Below are 21,451 nucleotides of genomic sequence, written 5' to 3'. Positions count from 1 at the left end.
GATGGACCTTTGTTGGCCAAGTAACGTCTCTGCTTTTTAATATTCTGTCTAGATTGGTCATAACTTTCCTTCCAAGGACCAAGCGTCTTTTAGTTTCATGGCTGCAATCACCATCTGCAGTGATTTTGGAGCCCCCCAAAATAAAGCCAGTCACTGTTTCCCCATCTATTTCCCATGAAGTGATGGGACTGGATGCCATGATCTTAGTTTTCTGAATGTTGAGCTTTAAGCCAACTTTTTCGCTCTCCTCTTTAACTTTCATCAAGAGGCTCTTTAGTTCTTCTTCACTTTATCTTACACAGGTGAATGATAATAATACCTTTTAAGATTAGATAAAAAGTGCAAAAGTTCTTTTCAAGTACAAATTTAAATGTTCGGTAATATTTCACAAATATTGAGTAGACATGATACTATCCCTTCAGGAACATTCTAATTGAAAAAGAGATTTGCTTCATATTTAGTTAAACATTGGTATAATTAAATAAGAGTATCTTAATTATATTTATTAGTTTTATTACATTAATAATTACAAATATTTGACTGAATCTTATCTACTATTTCTCAGCTGTACAAAAAAGATCTTCACGACCAAGATAATCATGATGGTGTGATCACTCACCTAGAGCCAGACATCCTGGAATGTTAAGTCATGTGGGCTTTAGGAAGGATCACTATGAACAAAGCTAGTGGAGGTGATGGAATTCCAGTTGAGCTCTTTCAAATCCTGGAAGATGATGCTGTGAAAGTGCTGCACTCAATATGCCAGCAAATTTGGAAAACTCAACAGTGGCCACAGGACTGGAAAAGGTCAGTTTTCATTCCAGTCCCAAAGAAAGGCAATGCCAAAGAATGCTCAAACTACCGCACAATTGCACTCATCTTACACGCTAGTAAATTAATGCTCAAAATTCTCCAAGCCAGGCTTCAGCAATACGTGAACTGTGAACTTCCTGATGTTCAAGCTGGTTTTAGAAAGGGCAGAGGAACCAGAGATCAAATTGCCAACATCCACTGATCATCGAAAAAGCAAGAGAGTTCCAGAAAAACATCTATTTCTGCTTTATTGACTATGCCAAAGGCTTTGACTGTGTGGATCACAATAAACTGTGGGAAATTCTTCAAGAAATGGGAATACCAGACCACCTGACCTGCTTCTTGAGAAACCTATATGCAGGTCAGGAAGTAATAGTTAGAACTGGAAGTGGAACAACAGACTGGTTCCAAATAGGAAAAGGAATATGTCAAGGCTGTATATTGTCAGCCTGCTTATTTAACTTATATGCAGAGTACATCATGAGAAATGTTTGGCTGGAAGAAGCACAAGCTGGAATCAAGATTGCCGGGAGAAATATCAATAACTTCAGATATGCAGATGACACCACCCTTATGGCAGAAAGTGAAGAGGAACTCAAAAGCCTCTTGATGAAAGTGAAAGTGGAGAGTGAAAAAGTGGGCTTAAAGCTCAACATTCAGAAAACAAAGATCATGGCATCTGGTCCCATCACTTCATGGGAAATAGATGGGGAAACAGTGGAAACAGTGTCAGACTTTATTTTTCTGGGCTCCAAAATCACTGCAGATGGTGATTGCAGCCATGAAATTAAAAGACGCTTACTCCTTGGAAGGAAAGTTATGACCAACCGAGATAGCATATTCAAAAGCAGAGACATTACTTTGCCAACAAAGGTCCGTCTAGTCAAGGCTATAGTTTTTCCTGTGGTCATGTATGGATGTGAGAGTTGGACTGTGAAGAAGGCTGAGCACTGGAGAATTGATGCTTCTGAACTGTGGTGTTGGAGAAGAGTCTTGAGAGTGCCTTGGACTGCAAGGAGATCCAACCAGTCCATTCTAAGGGAAATCAGTCCTGGGTGTTCTTTGGAAGGACTGATGCTAAAGCTGAAACTCTAGTACTTTGGCCACCTCATGCGAAGAGTTGACTCATTGGAAAAGACTCTAATGCTTGGAGGGATTGGGGGCAGGAGGAGAAGGGGATGACAGAGGATGAGATGGCTGGATGGCATCACCGACTCGGTGGACATGAGTCTGAGTGAACTCCGGGAGTTGGTGATGGACAGGGAGGCCTGGTGTGCTACAATTCATGGGGTAGCAAAGAGTCAGACACGACTGAGTGACTGAACTGAACTGAACTGAAAACTATCTTAGATGTGGCTAATTTGTTTTTTGTGAGTCTAGAAGTAAGAATTAAATTCCATCTGATTCTGACTTAATTTTTTAAGATCTCTGGTGAATTACGATTGAGTTGGGGACTGCCTCTTATTTCTACTGCCGACAGTTTATCAGATTCAGCTGAAAATAGGTAAATTAAAACATAGGAATTAAAAAAAATTAGACTGAAAACAGCTTTTGATAAAGCACATTAAAGGACGTCTTCCCTGAGGGCCTGCAGGTGTTTCTAGCAATGAGCCAGAAATCTCTCCCCGCCCATTTTCCCTTGCAACACCCCAGGAGCGACTAATACCACCCAAGAGGCAAAACTCTGATTTCTTCCACTTACGTTTTGTGTTAACGTTTATAACCACCTTCTTTTTCTTCCTCTTGTGAGTTTTTAAGCAGAAATATTATGCAGGCTATTAAATAAGTAATTAGACTTATTTCAGGATCAGTTGAAGAAGCAAATGGAGTGGGGGGTGAGGGGGGATAGAGAACAAAAACAGAGAAACAAATCCTCAACATCTGAACTTTAATGGAAGGCTAAGTGATGCACAAACCAGGCGAATAGAACCTTGTTGCTGTTGTTCAGTCCCTAAGTCAGTCTGACTTTTTGTGACCCCACAGACTGTAGCATATGAGGATTCCCTGTCCTTCACTGTCTCCTGGAGTTTCCTCAGATTCACATCCATTGCTCCCTTCTCCTCCTGCCCTCAATCTTTCCCAGCATTAGGGTCTTTTCCAGTGAGTTGGCCCTTTACATCAGTTGGCCAAAGTATTGGAGCTTCAGCTTCAGCTTCAGTCATTCCAATGAGTCATCAGGGTTGATTTCCTTTAGGACTGACTGGTTTGATCTCCTTGTGCTGTGCTCTGCTTAATTGCTCAGTTGTTTCCGATTCTTTGTGACCCCATGGACTGCAGCCCGCCAGGCTCTGCTGTCTATGGGGGTTCTCCAGCCAAGAATACTGGAGTGGGTTGCCATGCCCTTCTCCAGGGGATCTTCCCAACCCAGGTTTCCTGAATTGCAGTAGATTCTTTACTATCTGAGCCACCAGTGAAGCCCAAGAACACTTGAGTGGGTAGCCTATTCGTTCTCTAGGGGGTCTTCCTGACCCAGGATGGGAACTGGGTTCTCCTGCATTATGGGTGTATCCTTTACCAGCTGAACTACCAGGGAAGCCCTTTGATCTCTTTAGGCAGAGACTTGCCTCTTTTAGCTTTATTTCTGACTTGAGTGTACTGCAGTGGAAGGATTTCAACTCTATAGGACGCAAAGAGCAAGAGAGGAGAGAAGTAGAGAGAAAATCCTGTGTGTGTGTGTGTGGGTGGGTGCACATGGGGAGAGTGGGTGGGGATTGGGAATGCAGGTGAAGGAAGCAGGGACTTTCCAAAGCAGTTGCCGCAGGAGAGGAACCTAATTTGGGAATGATTTTTCTACCAAAGAAGATCAATCGCAGGTCATGGGTCATTGCCAAAGGAAGTTTCTGGAGGGTTTGATATTTATTCATTAACACATTTCTCAGTCATTTATTGACTGCTTGGTATGTGTCAGGAACTATGTCAGATATGGGGCTTCTCCAAAGAAAATGTCTTAGTCCCTCACTATAGAGAGTGGACTACAAAGAGAGAGGAGAAAAACATGTTTTTTTTTTTTAAAAGCACAGTTTTAATCCTCATAGTTACCTGATGATGCCAGATTCTTATTCCCATTTTATGGGTGAGAGTTTGAAGATTTATCTAGGTTAGAGCAATGACCGAACTGAACCAAAACACAAACTCTTGGTGGCTACATTTTCCATTTTTGTCTTGCTGCCTGTGTTTTAGAAAATACATACATTAACTGAAGTGCTGTTCTGAAGTGTGTCCTATTCAAAAGTGTTGACTTAATAATTAAATTTCTATTGTTTTGATTGAGAGAAACCCAATTTGTTGATACAAGCAAGAGTTGAAGTCTCTGATTTTAGGTTTTGCTTGATGCTGGAGCTTCAGAATCTACTTGATATTCAAGGCCAGCTTTCACTGAAAATTCCCAAATTGAAATATAATTATCAGAGAATGCAGTGTTTTGCCTCAGCACACAAACCAAAAACAGTACAGTTAGTACTCACTAGGATAAACTAATCTGATCAGCATAATTTTTTATATCTGTCTTCTGTTATTAAGAGATGGTTCTTATCAGCATCTTTCTTTTTTTTTATATACCCTCTTTTAAAAATATTTCCGTCCCAATTAGGTCACCACAGAGCATTGAGTAGATATCCGTGCTATACTGTAGGCTCTCATTAGTGATCTATTTTATACATAATATCAATAGTTTATGGGCTTCCTAGATGGCCCAGAGGGTAAAGAATCTGCCTGCGATGCAGGGGACACAGAGATGTGGATTTGATCCCTGGGTTGGGACGATCCCCTGGAGAAGGAAATGGCAACCTGCCATTTCTTGCCTGGAAAACCCCACGGACAGAAGAGCCTGGTGGGCTACAGTCCAAAGGGTTGCCAAGAGTCAGACACAGCTAAGCATGCAAGCACGATGCATCAATTCCAATCTCCCAATTCTTATCAGCATCTTTTAGGTAGAATGAGTGGGTGGGTCAGGGCTGCTGCTCTGAAATGAGCAACTTTAGAGCAGTCTGTAGACACTGTGTTAGTCACTTGGTTGTGCCTGACTCTTTGTGACCCCATGGACTGTAGCCCACCAGGTTTCACTGTCCGTGGGATTTTCCAGGTAAGGATACCAGAGTGGGTAGTCTTTCTCTTCTCCAGGGGAATCTTCCCAACCCAGGGATGGAACCTGGGTCTCCTGCACTGCAGGCAGATTCTTTACCATCTGAGCCACCAGGGAAGCCCAGTGCTTCTCTAGCTTTGATGTCCTTTCCAACCCCTGGGGATCTTGTGAAGCTCTAGTTCTCAGCTAGGGCCAACATTCTGCATGACTCAACCTAGATGCTCCCAGGTGACACAGGAATGCACAGCCCATCCTTCTGATTTAGAATCCGCCTTGATGCCATCATGCCGAATGACTCAACCAACTTGTTAGAAAATAATTATTGAGTGCCTGCCATGCAGTCACTGTGCACAACACAGAAGACAAATTCACCGAAAAGTACAGTCTCTGTGCATCCTTGATGTGCACTCCTGCATGTGGGCGTGATGGGGAAAGCGAAGGCGACATGATTCTTTTTATTCTTGTTTGCATCGTGTCACACATTGAAATGTGCACATTGATTCTTTTGTATTTTGGTATAAAACGTTATTTCAAAGAACAGTTTACATTGTAGGAAAGGGAAACAAAGAACATGTAACAGGTTAAGGCAATATTGTGTTACTATGAGAGTATGGGTGGCGGAAATCCCACTGTGGGACTTTTAACTTTGCTCTAAAACAAATGGTTAAAGGTTATTTGGGGGGTTGTAGGGAAAAACGATTACATTTAGTTTTAAAACTCTAGTTTGGGATTCAGAGGGAAATGCAGGTGATAAGCCTGGAGGCAGGAAGAGCAGTTAAAAGGCCGTTGCTATAAACTGGGAAAGTTGAGATTGAAAGAAGGGGATGGGTTTGAGAAGAGCAGTTCGGCTAGTAATAGGTTGAATGTGGAGAATAAAGGAAACAGAACAGCTGAGTTTTCCCCAGGGGGCAGTTGAATGGATCTGGATCCTGTTTGTTGATTAGAGAATGCAGAGGAGGGGATCTTGGAGTTTGACTTGACAGTGGTGTCTCTAAGCAATGAGGTCCACTGAGTCTTTAGAGGTTATTGTAGAACTTATGAGAAGTGCCTGGGCTGGAAATACACACCTGGATGGAGACTGAAGCCATGACACTAGTTAAGCTTATCTAGGCAAAATATGGGCTTTGCTGGTGGCTCAGAAGGTGAAGCGTCCGCCTGCAATGCAGGAGACCTGGTTCAATCACTTTGGCCACCTGATATGAAGAGCCAACTCATAGGAAAAGACCCTGATGCGAGAAAATACTGAGGGCAGGACGAGAGGGGACAGCAGGGAATGAGATGGTTAGATAGCATCACTGAATCAGAGGACATGAGTTTGAACAAACTCCAGGAAATAGTGAAGGACAGGGAAGCCTGGAGTGCTGCGGTTCCTGGGGTCCCAATGAGTCAGACACGACTTAGCGACTGAACAACAAAGCTTTTCATATACATGAATCTTTATGTGCATTTTTTCTAGGGACAATGATTCTGAGATTTTAGGAAATTCTCAAAGGTGACTTTTACCCTGAAAAGTTTAAGGACCACTAGAGTAAAGTGTTTAGATCAGTGATAGATCAGTGATCAATGCAAAGAAATAGAGGAAAACAACAGAATGGGAAAGACTAGAGATCTCTTCAAGAAAATGAAAGATACCAAGGAAACATTTCATGCAAAGATAGTCACAATAAAGGCCAGAAATGGTATGGACCTAACAGAAGCAGAAGATATTAAGAAGAGGTGGCAAGAATACACAGAATAAATATACAAAAAAGATCTTCATGACCCAGATAACCATTATGGTGTGATCACTCAGCTAGAGGCAGACATCCTGGAATGTGAAGTCAAGTGGGCCTTAGAAAGCATCACTACGAACAAAGCTAGTGGAGGCGATGAAATTCCAGTTGAGTTATTTCAAATCCTAAAAGATGCTGGTGTGAAAGTGCTGCACTCAATATGCCAGCAAATTTGGAAAACTCAGCAGCGGCCACAGGACTGGAAAAGGTCAGTTCTCATTCCAATCCCAAAGAAAGGCAATGCCAAAGAATGCTCAAACTACCGCACAATTATACTCATCTCACATGCTAACAAAGTAACGCTCAAAATTATTCAAGCCAGGCTTCAACAGTACGTGAACCATGAATGTTCAGATGTTCAAGCTGGTTTTAGCAAAGGCAGAGGAACCAGAGATCAAATTGCCAACATCCATTGGATCATCGAAAAAGCAAGAGAGTTCCAGAAAAACATCTACTTCTGCTTCATTGACAACACCAAAGTGTTGACTGTGTGGATCAAAACAAACTGGAAAATTCTTTAAGAGATGGGAATACCAGACCACCTTACCTGCTTCCTGAGAAATCTGTATGCAGATCAAGAAGCAACAGTTAGAACTGGACATGGAACAACACACTGGTTCCAAATAGGAAGAAGAGTACGTCAAGGCTGTATATTGTTACTCTGCTTATTTAACTTATATGCAGCGTACATCACGCGAAATGTTGGGCTGGATGAAGCACAGCTGGAATCAAGATTGCGGGGAGAAATATCAATAACCTCAGATATGCAGATGACACCACCCGTATGGCAGAAAGTGAAGAAGAACTAAAGAGCCTCTTGATGAAAGTGAAAGAGGAGAGTGAAAACGTTGTCTTAAAGCTCAACATTCAGAAAACTCAGATCAAGGCATCTGGTCCCATCACTTGAAGGCAAATAGATGGGGAAACAATGGAAACAGTGAGAGACTTTATTTTGGGGGGCTCCAAAATCACTGCAGATGGTGACTGCAGCCATGAAATTAAAAGGCTCTTGCTCCTTGGAAGAAAAGTTGTAACCCACTTAGACAGCTTATTAAAAAGCAGAGATATTACTTTGCCAACAAAGGTCCGTCTAGTCAAAGCTATGGTTTTTCCAGTAGTCATGTATGGATTCGAGAGTTGAACTACAAAGAAATCTGAATGCTGAAGAATTAATGCTTTTGAACTGTGGTGTTGGAGAAGACTCTTGAGAGTCCCTTGGACTGCAAGGAAATCCAACCAGTCCATCCTAAAGGAAATCAGTCCTGAATTTTCACTGGAAGGACTGATGTTGAAGCTGAAACTCCAATACTTTGGCCACCTGATGAGAAGAACTGACAGGAAAAAACCCTGATGCTGGGAAAGACTGAAGGCAGGATTGGAAAAGGGGATGACAGAGGATGATTTGGTTGGATGGCATCACCGACTCGATGGACGTGACTTTGAGCAGACTCTGGGAATTGGTGATGGACACGTAGGCCTGGTGTGCTGCAGTCTATGGAGTCGCAAAGAGTTGGACATGACTGAGTGACTGAACTGAACTGAGAGTAAGGTATGTGGCTTCCCCATTGGTGCTAGTGGTAAAGAACCTGCCTGCCAATGCAGGAGACACAGGAGACATGGGTTTGATCCCTGGGTGGGGAAGATTCCCTGGAGGAGGGCATGGCATCCTATTCTTGCATTCTTGACTGGAAAATCCCATGGATAGAGGAGCCTGGAGGGCTAATGTTCATGGGGTCACAAAGAATCAGACACAACTGAAGCCACTTAGCACCCACGAGTGTGAAAAGAGGCCAGGACACTGACAAGAAGGTAATTATTGGGTTAGCCAAAAAAATTTCTTCTTACAAAAAACCCAAACAAACTTTTTTGGTCAACACAATAAAAAAGACAATCAGAATTTCAAAATAGACAGTTGGGAACTGGCAACATCAGGGAAGCCTCATCAGGTGTTGCCAGGCCCTGGAACTTCACCCTCCTTTTATATTCTGCGTCAATCTTCCTAGGGAAAAAGATTCTGGGGACAGAAAAGCCTTGTGTCTGGAAGATGGGCCCACAGACCCTGATGAGGTTTGGGGGTAGAAATAACAAACTCAGAGAAGATGAGCAAGCATTCCGTTGAGAGTCAGGCCTTGGGATTTTTGGAGAGACTATGCTTAAGTTTTTCTGAAACCTCAAAATTTCCAACTACATCTCCAGTAAGCAAAATTGAATAAATATAATCCCTTAATATAAAGAATTCTTATCCATAGAACATGTAATTGCTTTTCATTCATTAGGCTGCATGGAATAAGATGAAAGCAGAGTCCAGCATTGGCGTCACCTGGCAGAATTAAGATAAAGGATCAAATGTCTTTTGAAGTACAAAAAGAATAGTCACAAAGAATGTGTATTCATGTTCTTTGCAAGTACACTGTGTTTTGGAAGGTTTTCACAAAAACAATTCAAGCTTGATCCTGTATCTTTTTTTGCTATCAACACTTAACACCACCTGTATTTTAACTTTGTCCTCACAACTCAATTTGCTACTCATCTTTAGAACTTTAGGGCAGAAACTCAGGGATTTTGTTAGAATGCTAAAACATAGATGATACCACAGGAAAAAGAAGCATAGGTGTCTCTATCATCAGTAATTCTCTGACTAGAGTATTTACTCATTGGCCAAATATCTTGCTCAACTGTTTTTCTGCTGGTAACTATTAGTTTTCCAGGCTGTTGTAACACATTATTTCTAAGCCAAGTGGTTTAAATCAAGCAGTTACCTCATGGTTTCTGTGGGTCAGGATTTTTGCAAGGGGCTTGGTCACCTGGAAGCTTCTCTGGTCTGTGGACCTGGCTCCAAGATGGCTGTTGGCAGGGGGCCTCAGTTCTTCATGTCAGCTTCTCTCCCAGGTTACTCAAGCTCATGTTGGGAGCATCCTCACAGTGTGACACCTGGCTTCCTCCAGACCGAGTGATATAGGAAAACTTGGTGTCTTTTATCACCTAGCTTGGAAGTCATGCTCTGCTATTTCAGCAACTTCCTGTTGGCTACAACTGTCTGTTCTATGCAATGTGGGAGATGATTCAAGGCTACACAAAGGTGCAAATACCAGAGGCAGAGACGGCAGGGGCCCATGGGGAGGCTGGCTAGCACATAAGTGAAAACTAATTTTTAAAAAATAAGTGTTCTCCTGGAGTACTGAGGTTATAAACTCCATTACAACCACCGTCATCACCTCTACTACCACCAACCATGCTATTTTTTCCCCTCAGTTTTGGGAAATAATTATGATGTACTGAGATACAGTTGATGTATTGTTGTTCAGTCTCTAAGTCTTGTCTGACTCTTTGCCACCCTCTGGACAGCAGCATGCCAGGCTCCCCCGTCCTTCACTATCTCCTGGAGTTTGCTCAAGCTCATGTCCATTGAGTTGGTGATGCCATCCCACCATCTCACCCTCTGTCACCAACCTTCCCTCCTCCAGTTGACATTGTATAATTTTAAGGTGTACAGCATAGTGATTTGATATATGTATATATTGTGACATGATTGCCACACTTAATGTTTAGTTAACATCTATCACCCAAGCATGCCTCTTTAGAGGTATGTCAAAGGTCTGCACAATCACTAATTAAGATCAAGATGACGTTGGGTCTCGGAATAAAGCTATTGTCAATAACATCACTTCAGCCACGAAGACAAACAGCACCTATGAGTTTTCACTTCCATTTTTAACATAGCCAGTGACCTCTAAATTGAGAACCCTAGGTTTCATTGTAAGTCAGCTTTAATGGATGGTAGGGCCAGGTAAAGTCGGGGTTCAGCAGAATAGTTAATGGATATATTTTCAGTTGATTGAACTTGGCAAGGGATTAGCAGCTTTTAGTCAAGAATTTCTCCCCCCAGGAGAATTAAGCCTTTGTTTCAAGGGGAGTAATTACTCCATCTCTTCCTAATCCATACAATCTATAAAAGGCTAGTCTATGAAAAGTACCAGGAGTTTCATAACCCTTTAAAAAGACTTCTCTGTTTTCCTTCCTTTTTTGGGAAGGGAAAAATGCAGTTTTTTATTCAAATGTGATTAAATTCCAAGTCATTTTGTGCCAAAGTGTGAACTTGGAATTAATGTAGGTTGTGAACTTAACAAGATGCCTTTTAAATGTTCCATTAGCAGTTAATGAAGACAGGAAGTACATAAGGGAAACTCAAGTTAGGGTGTGATACCGGTCAGGGTGAGACCTCATCCTATAGTGCCTCTCAAGCAGCTGCTTTCTGCAGCTTGGTTGAATCACATGAGAGGGAGTCATTCCATTCTGTCAGTGTGAGTTCTGCCAAGAACTGTGGGTATGTGTGGAGATCTCTCCATGTGGTGGGTTCCATGCTTCTGGATCCAGAAAAGGAAGTGTGTGAGGAGAGAAGATATTTTCTGGTGAGCATTGCTCACCTCTGTGATACTGGAGATTAAGGAGTGCTCTTTAGAAATTTAGAAAGAAATCTTAGTTATGCTCTTACTGCAGCTTTTTTGTTCTGTCAAATATGTAAGTGCTAGTTATATTTTAGAACAGTTTGATTTTACTACCTGAGAAATTAATCAAGAAGAGGGGGAATTTTAAAATGGGCTGCCTAGTGTGTGGGGCAGGATTTAGCAAGTGTAACTAAATCACTACCACTCCAGTGACGCTGGTTGTATTTATTCCTGAAAGTAGAGATGTAACTAAATTCACTTTAACTTCAAATTGTGACATAGAAATCCATACTTGTTTTTATCCCTTTATTGATAAAATAATGCAAATGTGCCTCTTAGATTCTTATGGGAACCCAACTTCTTCTTTGATGAATATATTTCCCATTTTGTGGGTAAGATATTTGTATAATTCTCAGAAAAATGTTACCTTGGTGATTCTTAGAACATATTAATAAAGTAGAAAAGTGGCAAGTGGGAGCTCTCCCATCTGTGCCTGCAAGTAATTTAATCAAGGTCACACACATACAATGGGCAGGCAACTGTATGAGTTGAATGAATATTAGTTGAATATTTGCTGAATGAATGGATAAGATTGTTGCTTTAAGAAGACTGTTGTCTAAAAATGCAGATAGGTGCAAAAATACTTTGAAGTGCTGAAAGAGAATTATAAAACCTTCTGCTAATTTGCTAATTCCTCATATGAAATAATATTTTTTTCTCAGTTGGAGAAATCTGGGGATGATTCCAATAGCTTGGGCAGGCTGACCCTTTCTCTAGGATGTTCAATCAACTGGCCATAGACTTGTCATTGCCTATTGTTTAGTTGGGCTGATATGTCCTGGTCCTTCAACCCAGGGTATTTTCCAGGACTAGAGAAGGCCAGTTAGGTGAAAGAGGTCTGCAGATTCCAGGGAGCTGGTGACATCACTGAAATGGTTGAAATCCACAGTTGTCAGGAGGCAAGTGATCTTAGAGGAGTGTGGCGGGTGGGAAATGAAAGGACACAAACTCACAAGCTCCTCAGTCTCTCTGCAGCTCCTCATCTATCAAAGGGGTCTGATGAAGGCCATCTATGTGAAAGCGCATGGCATGACGTTGTTGCTTAATGATGGAGTAGTGTGTACCTAAATCAATAACAGGCTCTCAATCAATACTGCGTGAATGTGAATCTGGAAGGGGGTAATAGAGTGGAATAATAAAGAAGGACCAAAGGAACAAATATCATTCCGCTGGGCTCGTAGACGGGAGCTAAATGGAGGGGTCAACCTGAAGATTGTGATCATTTCAGACTTTGTTCACTTACATGTTAGGACTCTTTTGAGCCAACTCCTCCTGTTTCACTAATGGTTCTCATTCTCTCTATAATTCTTACTGTACATAAATCCAGGGCCTGGACATGCCACACAGTCACGGTGGGACTGTGACATGTCTGCTTGCCTTATTTGAACTGTCTGCTTACAGAGAGTGCTGTGTGTTTCCCTAAATCTGTTCATGCCTGTTGCACCTGAAATTATGTAATTTATTTAAATATTACATAAATGGATGAATGTAAATGCAAAAACAAAAGCATATTGTTTCTATGAAAATTTAAGTTGAGTGATGCATGCAGATGCAAAGAACACTTAATTGCAAAAGAGATTGCTCTCCTAGTAGATGCGGCTGAGAGGAGCAGAGAGCATTGAAAAAAAAAAAATCCAAAGTTGGGTTTTTGTTGTTCTGTTTTGCCTGGTGCAGTATCCTGGTGAGGATAAAACCGTGGACTCTGGAGCCAAGCTTGCCTGAGGCGAAACCTGCTTCCCCCACTAGGCAGCTGGGTTGCTTCGGGCCTGCTTCCTCATCTGTAAAGCAGGGGTGAAAAGGATCCCCAGTCTCAGTGGGCTGTTATGTGGCTGCAATGACAGCGACTGCCCAGAGTAAGGCCGTGCCTCACAGGTTAACGGCAGAGTCCTCTCAATTCAGACACCAGCCACAAACTTGGGCTGCCTCACTTCTGAGCAGCTGACTGAAAACGGAGAGTTTTTCACCCTCAAGTTTGATAACTCACTGGAATGACTCACAGAATTCAGGAGAGTGCTATCCTTATGACTGCGGTTTTATAATGTCACAGCGAAAGGACACCCATTAGAACCAGCTGAAGGCAGAGGTGCATGGCGAGGTCTGGGGGGAGCCCAAATACAAAGCTCCCTCTCGTCCTGTCCACAGGGAGACAGACCCCATCCTGGACAGGAACCCTCCCCTGGACACGGTTCTTGTGAGATGGGAAAGGGCCTTGTGGTCAAGTGCGCTTGGGAAATAGTGGGGTATTTTTAACAGTTTTTTAAAAAGTTAAAATGTCTTATAAATATTCAAGACTAAGGAATAAACAGCATGCATCATTTCCCAGATGCATTTGCCCATGCAATTCTTCCTCAGTGGAATGCCCATTAATGTCCCCAAAGAATACCAAAAAAGGGCAAAAAAACCCAACAACTCCCAAAACAAAGAAATTTAAAAATCTTTCCAAACCCAAAACCCTGTTTCCAAGTAGCTCCTAATCAAAGACAAAGTACCCTTGACATTCTGACACAGAAAGAATTTGACTTGTGTTTTCCAAGTTGTTCTTGATACTTAGTCTATTTTATTTCCTAGTTGACAGCTTTTGAAAGACTCATGTACAATAGATATGAAAAAATATATACAATAGTATGAAAAAAATTTAAAAAGCCAAAAAATATCAGTAGGACAAGTGTCTAATGCTGAATGAGGAAGCAGAAATTTAAAAAATTGACACAGAACTTTATTTTTGCACAGAATATGCCAGTAGATGTTCACAGTATGAGTGTGTATTAAGGAGAAGTTAAATTATGTCAAGGCCTTTGTATAAGATGAAATTATTTGCAGAGCAGAAGTAAAGACACAGATGCAGAGAAAAAAAACTTAACAGATATCAAAGAGGAAGCGTGGACTGGGATGAACTGGGGAATTAGTATTGACATATATACATTACTATGTGTAAAATAGATAGCCAATGAGAACCTACTGTATAGCACGGGGAACTCTACTCAGTGCTCCTTGATGACCCAAATGTGAAGGAAATCTGAAAAAGAGGGGAGATATGTATACACACAGCTGATTCACTTTGCTGTACAGTAGATACTGACATCCTGGAGAAGGAAATGGCAACCCACTCCAGTATTCTTTTCTGGAGAATCCTATGGACAGAGGACCCTGGTGGGCTCCAGTCTATGGGGTTGCAAAGAGTCGGACACAACTAAGCAACCAACCAACACACACACACACACACACAGATACTAACATGGCATTGTAAAACAATTATACTCCAATAAAAATTAACTTTAAAAAACACATTTGGAGAGGTATCTGTAAAAAACTGATTTTAAAATCCTTTAAAATCTCTGTCTTGCTGGTGAACTGCAGTTACCTGGAAAATTAATGAATACCAAGCACCTCATTCCCTGACAGTGCCAGGTTATGGAAGGGAGACGGAGGTGTTATGTAGAGGAAAGAACACTGTGATCAGGAAACTGGGGCCTCTTATGGACTTTGTTACATTGGATACAGCTCACCCGTGTTTCAGAATCTCCTTTTTCTCAGGTGTGAGATAGAGATGACAAGATCTGTTTCACGGGATTATTGTGCAAATGAGATCAAACACACGAAATCATCCAGCACTCAGAAAATAGAAGGCTATAGTAAAAGTTCTTTAAAAACTACTTACTACTGTTACTAGAAGTCTAAGAAGTCCCTGAATCACTTTACTTTCCTAGGACTTTATCTGCTGATGATCCAGTCGGTTTTGAGTTTTTGGTTAACAGGACCAGATGCTTAAAGATGGTGGTAGGATGAGGTCTGAGAAAAGTAAAATAGATTTAAAGGAGCATTTTCATGAAAGGTGAATGTGCAGGCTAGATGGTACATACATGAATAGCACAAGGAATTCCTTTAAGAATCTAAGTGGAGAGGGCTTCCCTGGAGATTCAGTGGTTAAAACTCCACGCTCCCAGTGGAGGATGGCAGGTGCACAGATTTGATATCTGGTCTGGGAACCAAGATCCCATATGCCATGTAAGCAGTCAAAAAAAAAAAAAAAGAGAGAGAATCTGGTGGAAAAGAATAATGGGAGATATAGCAGAAGGCTGAAGGATATTAGGTGGGGAACTTCTTAATTTTCAGAGTGAGAGGTGATGACATCCTTACCTTTCTTGAAGGTCAGCAAGAATAAAGAAGACAGTGGAAGGGTTACAGATGTAACAATCAGATCTGTCTCAAGTTCAGGCTTAATCACTCATTTACAGTGTAACTTTGGGCATGAACCTCAGCCTCTCCTTGTCTAACATGGAGGTGCTCATACCAGCCTTGTTTTCTCTGTGACTTTGGGGTGAAGATCACTTGAAATAAAGCCTGTAAGATCACCTTGAAAATGATAGCGTATGTATCATACAAAATAAGAATACAACAATCTTTTTGGAAGATGGTCTTTCCGTGTTCAAACTGCTTACCGTTAAGGCTGGTGCTATGGAAACGTTCTTTGCCCGTTTATGGAGGGTGAACCTGACTCTTGGAGAAGCATTTATCGAACTGAACTGAATTGATAGGGCAGTAACATGGCAAATGCACTTTCAGATTCCAAGGCAAATCACTCTTCCCCATTTATAAGCTAAGAGCCTTTCCCTGCTCTCTTTGGACATTCTACTTTGGTTCCTGTTTTCATTACTTACCAACTGCTGTGAGGCCTGTCAGTTCTCTGCCCTTCAGCTCACACAGCTCAACCATATCTCTTAGCAATTTTCCGACTGAAAAAATTGCCTGCTCTTTGTTTTCACTGAGGTAAAATGGCACCCACTTAAGGCCCATTTACACAAGAAGAAGAAAGACTGTTTAGTAACCTGGTGTCAGATATGGCTTTTCAAACCTTGTTGTGTTTTGAACACCGTGGTATCAACAGAGCCAAAAGTTAATTTTATTTTTTTTAAATTTTGAGTAGAGGGACTATGAAAGATCGCTGGAGTCTGAGCTTTAAATATAACCCCTTACATTCTGATTTAGCTTCTCCTTCAGCGTTTGAGTTTATTTTTGGCACAGTTTGTTTTACATGAGGCCAAGACAAAAAAAGACATTTTCCAAGAATCATAAATTCTCCAACCAGAATGTAATCACTTGAAGAAGGGAAACTCCACAAAGATTCTACCAGTGCGTTCTCTGATTTAGAGACTCATTCCTCAAACAGGCACCATGCTTGTTCCTGAAGAGATAAAGATGAATAAGGCATTATATTGTTCTCAATGAACTTTGGCATATAGGAAGATTAATTGCAATTCAGAGTGATGAGCCATGTGGCAGAGCTGTGAATAAAAGCTAGTGGTGGCAGAAAGGAGTGTCAGGGAAGCCTCGTCGAGAGCAGAGATGGCCAGTGATGGGCTTAGATAGCAGCATCTCACATGCTACCTGACAGGCTGGAGGCTTTTAAGCCTGTTGGCAGTCACTGCTACCAATATCGGAGAAGGCAATGGCACCCCGCTCCAGTACTTTTGCCTGGAAAATCCCATGTACGGAGGAGCCTGGTAGGCTGCAGTCCATGGGGTCGCTAGAGTCAGACACGACTGAGCGACTTCACTTTCACTTTTCACTTTCATGCATTGGAGAAGGAAATGGCAACCCACTCCAGTGTGCTTGCCTGGAGAATCCCAGGGATGGGAAGCCTGGTGGGCTGCCATGTATGGGGTTGCACAGAGTTGGGCATGACTGAAGCAACTTAGCAGCAGCAGCTACCAATATAAGTGGCGGCCCAGAAGGGCAGCGTGACCAAGATGACTTTTGGGGGGCTTTAATCTTTAATTTTTTTGCAACTAGTTTGGGACAAAATTGACATATAATAAATGGCACATATCTAGAGACATTTTGACATACTTACATACCTGTCAAATCACCACCACAATTCAGGTAATGAACAAACTCGCCACCCCAAATGTTTCCAGTGTCCTTTATGTCCCTTTTTTCTTTCCTTCCCAGATCTGCTCTCACCTCAAATTAGTGTGTGTTTTCTAGGATTTCACATACGTGGAATCATATATGTCATGTACTTTTCAGCTGGTTTCTTTTGCTCCCAGTAATTATTTTGATAGTCATCCATGTTGTTGTGTGTATCAGTGTTTCGGTTCATTTTGTTCTTTCTCCCTCCTTCTTTCCTTCCTCCACCCTACCTACTTTCTCTCTCTCTCTCTCTCTTTCTATCTTTCTTTTTGCTTTATTGTATGGATATGCCACACTTTATTTACCCAATACATTTTGATAGGCATGTGTGTTGTTTCCAGTTTTTGCCTATTGAAACTGAAGTGGTTGTGAACCTATTCCTGTACCTGCTTTTATAAGGGCATATGCTTTCATTTTTCTTGGGTAAATACCTAGACGTGAATAGACAAGATCATGTAGTATGGATATACTTAATTTTTAAAGAAACTGCAGAGTTGTTTTCCAAAGTGGTTGTATCATTTTACATTCCCACTAGCACTGTAAGAGAGCTTCATTTCCTCCATATCCTTGCCAATACTTGTTATTGTTAGTCTTGTAAAAAAAAAAATCTAGTCATTGTAATTGGCGTGCAGTGATATCTCATTGTGGTTCTATCTGTGCTGTGCTTAGCTGTTCAGTTGTGTCCGACTCTGTGACCCCATTGACTGCAGCCCACCAGGCTCCTCTGTCCCTGGGGATTCTCAGGCTAAGAATACTGGAGTGGGTTGCCATGCCCTCCTCCAGGGGATCTTCCCAACACAGGGATCAAACCCAGGTCTTCCGCACTGCAGGTGGATTCTTTAACATCTGGGCCACCAATTCTATCTGGCATTTCCTTAATGACTAGTAATACTGAATATCTTTTTATGTCCTAAGAGCCATTCACATATATTCACCATTGAAGTGTCTGTTCAAATCTTTTGCCTGTTAAAGAAAATTAGGTTGTTTTCTTATTACTGAGTTTTAAGAGGTCTTTTAGGTACTCTGGGTATAAATATTTTGTTAGACATGATTTGCAAATAGTTTTTCCTGGTTTTCATTGTCTTAAATGTTTCTTTCAAAGAGCCAAAGTTTGTAACTTTGACTAAATTGAATTTATCAGCTTGTTTTTTTTTTAAATCTTTATTGTGGTATATAAAGAGTTGCACATATTAAATTTGTACAATTTGATAAGTTTGAACACATGCAAACATTTGTCATACCATCACCGCAATCAAGGTAATAGTCATATCCTGTATCTCCAGGAATTTCCTTGTGTTCCTTTGTTTTGTTTGTGCTAAGAACACTTAACGTGTGATCCACGTTTTTTTTTTTTTTTTTACAAATTTTTTTACAAATTTTGAAGTGTACAATGTAGTATTCTTAAGTACAGGCATGTGTTGTATAGCAGATCCTACAAATTGTTTATCTAGCGTAACTGAAATGTTATACTCATTGACTAACAACTCCCTATTTCCCCCTCCTCCAAGCCCCTGGAAACCACTATTGTATTCTCTGTTTCTGGACATTTGACTATTTTAGATATCTCATATAAATGGAATCATTCAGTATTTGTCCTTTTGTGATTGGCTTATTTCACTTGGCATAATGTCCTTTAGGTTCATCCATGTTGTCACCAATGGCAGGTGACTTTTTAAAGTCTGAATAATAAGGTTTTCCCTGGTAACTCTGATGGTAAAGAATCTGCCTGCAATGTGAAAGACCAGGGTCTGATTCCTGGGTAAGGAAGATCCCCTGAAGAAGAGAATGGCTACCCACTCCAGTATTCTTGCCTGGGAAATCTTATGGACAGAAGATCCTGGGGGACTACAGTCCATGGGGTTGCAAAGAGTTGGACACAACTAAGTGACTAACACTAGCTAACTAACTATATATACTACAAATTCTTTATTTATTCATCTGTTGACAGACATTTAAATTATTTCCATATCTTGTTTATTATGAATAATGTTGCCAAAACATGGAAATGCAGATATCTCTTTTGAGGTCTTGATTTTGATTCCTTTGGACATATACCCAGAGGTAATATTGCTGCATCATATAGAAGTTTTATTTTAAAATTTTGAGGACTCTCCATACTGTTTTCCATAGATGCTGCAAGATTATTCTTTTAGGAATTGTGCTTTTGTGTATATTAGAAAGATTTGCCTAAGCCAAGACCACAGGCGCTTTCTCTTGTTTTCTGCTAGAAGTTTTATAGCTTTGAATTTTAAACTTAGGTTTGTGATCCACTTTGAGTTAATTTTATATTTGGTGAGGTATGGATTGTATATTTTTTTTTGTTAGATGCCCAATTGTTCCAGCACTATTAAAAAAAAACCAACTGTTTTTGTCCATTTAATTTCCTTTACACTTTGTCAAGATTCAGTTGTCTATATATGTGTGAATCTGTTTTTGGATTTTAAATGCTGTTTCATTAATTTATTTGTGTGTACTATCTTGATTTATTGTAGCTTTATAAGGAATCTTGAGATCATAAAATGTTAATCCTCTACGTTTATTCTTTCTAAAAGTTAACTTTTGGCTAATATGGGTTCTTTGCTTATATGAATTCTGGAGCTAGTTTATCAGTATCTACAAAAAGTGTGCTGAGATTTTGGTTGACTGCAATGGAGTATTAATTTGGGAGAACGGAAATCTTAACAATATTGAATATTACACATTATCATGTGGTGTATCTTTCCATTTACTTAGGTCTTCTTTAATTCCCCTCAGCAATGTTTTGTGTTTTAAGTGTACAAGTCATTCTATTTTTTGGAATTTGTTCAGTATTTCATGATTTTTGATTTTTTTTTTTTAAATAGACTATTTAAAAGAACAATTTTAGGTTCACAGTAAAAGTGAGCAGGAAGTACAAGGAGTCCCCGTACACCCCTTGGCCCCATACCCTCTCCCACTCAACATCTGCCACCAAAGGGGTACTCCTTTGTTACAACTGATGAACCTCCATTATCATCCACAGTCCATAGTTTAGTTCAGAGTTCACTCTTGGTGATGTATGTTCTATGGGTTTCAGCAAATATGTAGAGACACCAGAGTAGTGTCGTACAGAAAATTTCACTACCCTAAAATCCTCCTGTGTTTCTCCTATTTATCCCTCCTTTCCCACTAACCCCTGGAAAACACTGACTTTTTTACTGTCTATAGTTTTGCCTTTTCCAGAACTTCATATAGTTGGAATCATACAGTATGTAGCCTTTTCAGATTGGCTTTTCACTTAGTAACATGCATTTAAATGTCCTCCATATCTTTTCATGGCTTGACAGCTCATTTCTTTTTAGTCCTGAATCATATTCCATTTTCTGGATGTACCACTGTTTATTTATCCACTCATTTACTAAGTTGCTTCCAAATTTTGACATTATGAATAAAGTTGCCATAAACATCCCTGCAGGTTTTTGTGTAGACATGTCTTCAGATTTTGTTGGTTGTTGACTAAATAAGTTGCGCAGCATGAGAGTTGTGAGTTAAGTTTTATTTGGGGTAGAATGAGGACTGCAGCCTGGGAAACAGCACCTCAGATAGCTCTGAGAAACTGCTCCAAAGAGGTAGTGGGGGAAGGTCAATACATGTGATTTTGGTGAAGGGGGAGTTCATGCACTCAAGCATTTATTTAACAAAAGGTTTCTGCTAGTCTGCTGGGAGCTGATGTCGCCATGAAGGGATTCAGTGCTTTTCTAGATATGAGCAGATGTAAGGATTGGGATCATGAAATCAGTTTCTGAAAACATCTAACTACCTAAAAACCTGTTTCATCAGTTTTCTTGGAGCACAGATTGCCTCATTCTCCACCCTGAACTTCCTTCAATTCAGTCACTCAGTCGTGTCCGACTCTTTGTGACCCCATGAATCGCAGCATGCCAGGCCTCCCTGTCCATCACCAACTCTCGGAGTTCACTCAGACTCACGTCCATCGAGTCAGTGATGCCATCCAGCCATCTCATCCTCTGTCGTCCCCTTCTCCTCCTGCCCCCAATCCCTCCCAGCATCAGAGTCTTTTCCAATGAGTCAACTCTTCGCATGAGGTGGCCAAAGTACTGGAGTTTCAGCTTTAGCATCATTCCTTTCAAAGAAATCTCAGGGCTGATCTCCTTTAGAATGGACTGGTTGGATCTCCTTGCAGTCCAAGGGACTCTCAAGAGTCTTCTCCAACACCACTGTTCAAAAGCATCAATTCTTCAGTGCTCAGCCTTCTTCACAGTCCAACTCACACATCCATACCTGACCACAGGAAAAACCATAGCCTTGACTAGACAGACCTTTGTTGGCAAAGTAATGTCTCTGCTTTTGAATATGCTATCTAGGTTGGTCATAACTTTCCTTCCAAGGAG

The sequence above is a fragment of the Bubalus kerabau genome, chromosome 5 (assembly GCF_029407905.1).
Source record: "Bubalus kerabau isolate K-KA32 ecotype Philippines breed swamp buffalo chromosome 5, PCC_UOA_SB_1v2, whole genome shotgun sequence".
Taxonomy (NCBI): Eukaryota; Metazoa; Chordata; class Mammalia; order Artiodactyla; family Bovidae; genus Bubalus; species Bubalus kerabau.
This window is presented reverse-complemented; position numbering follows the sequence as displayed.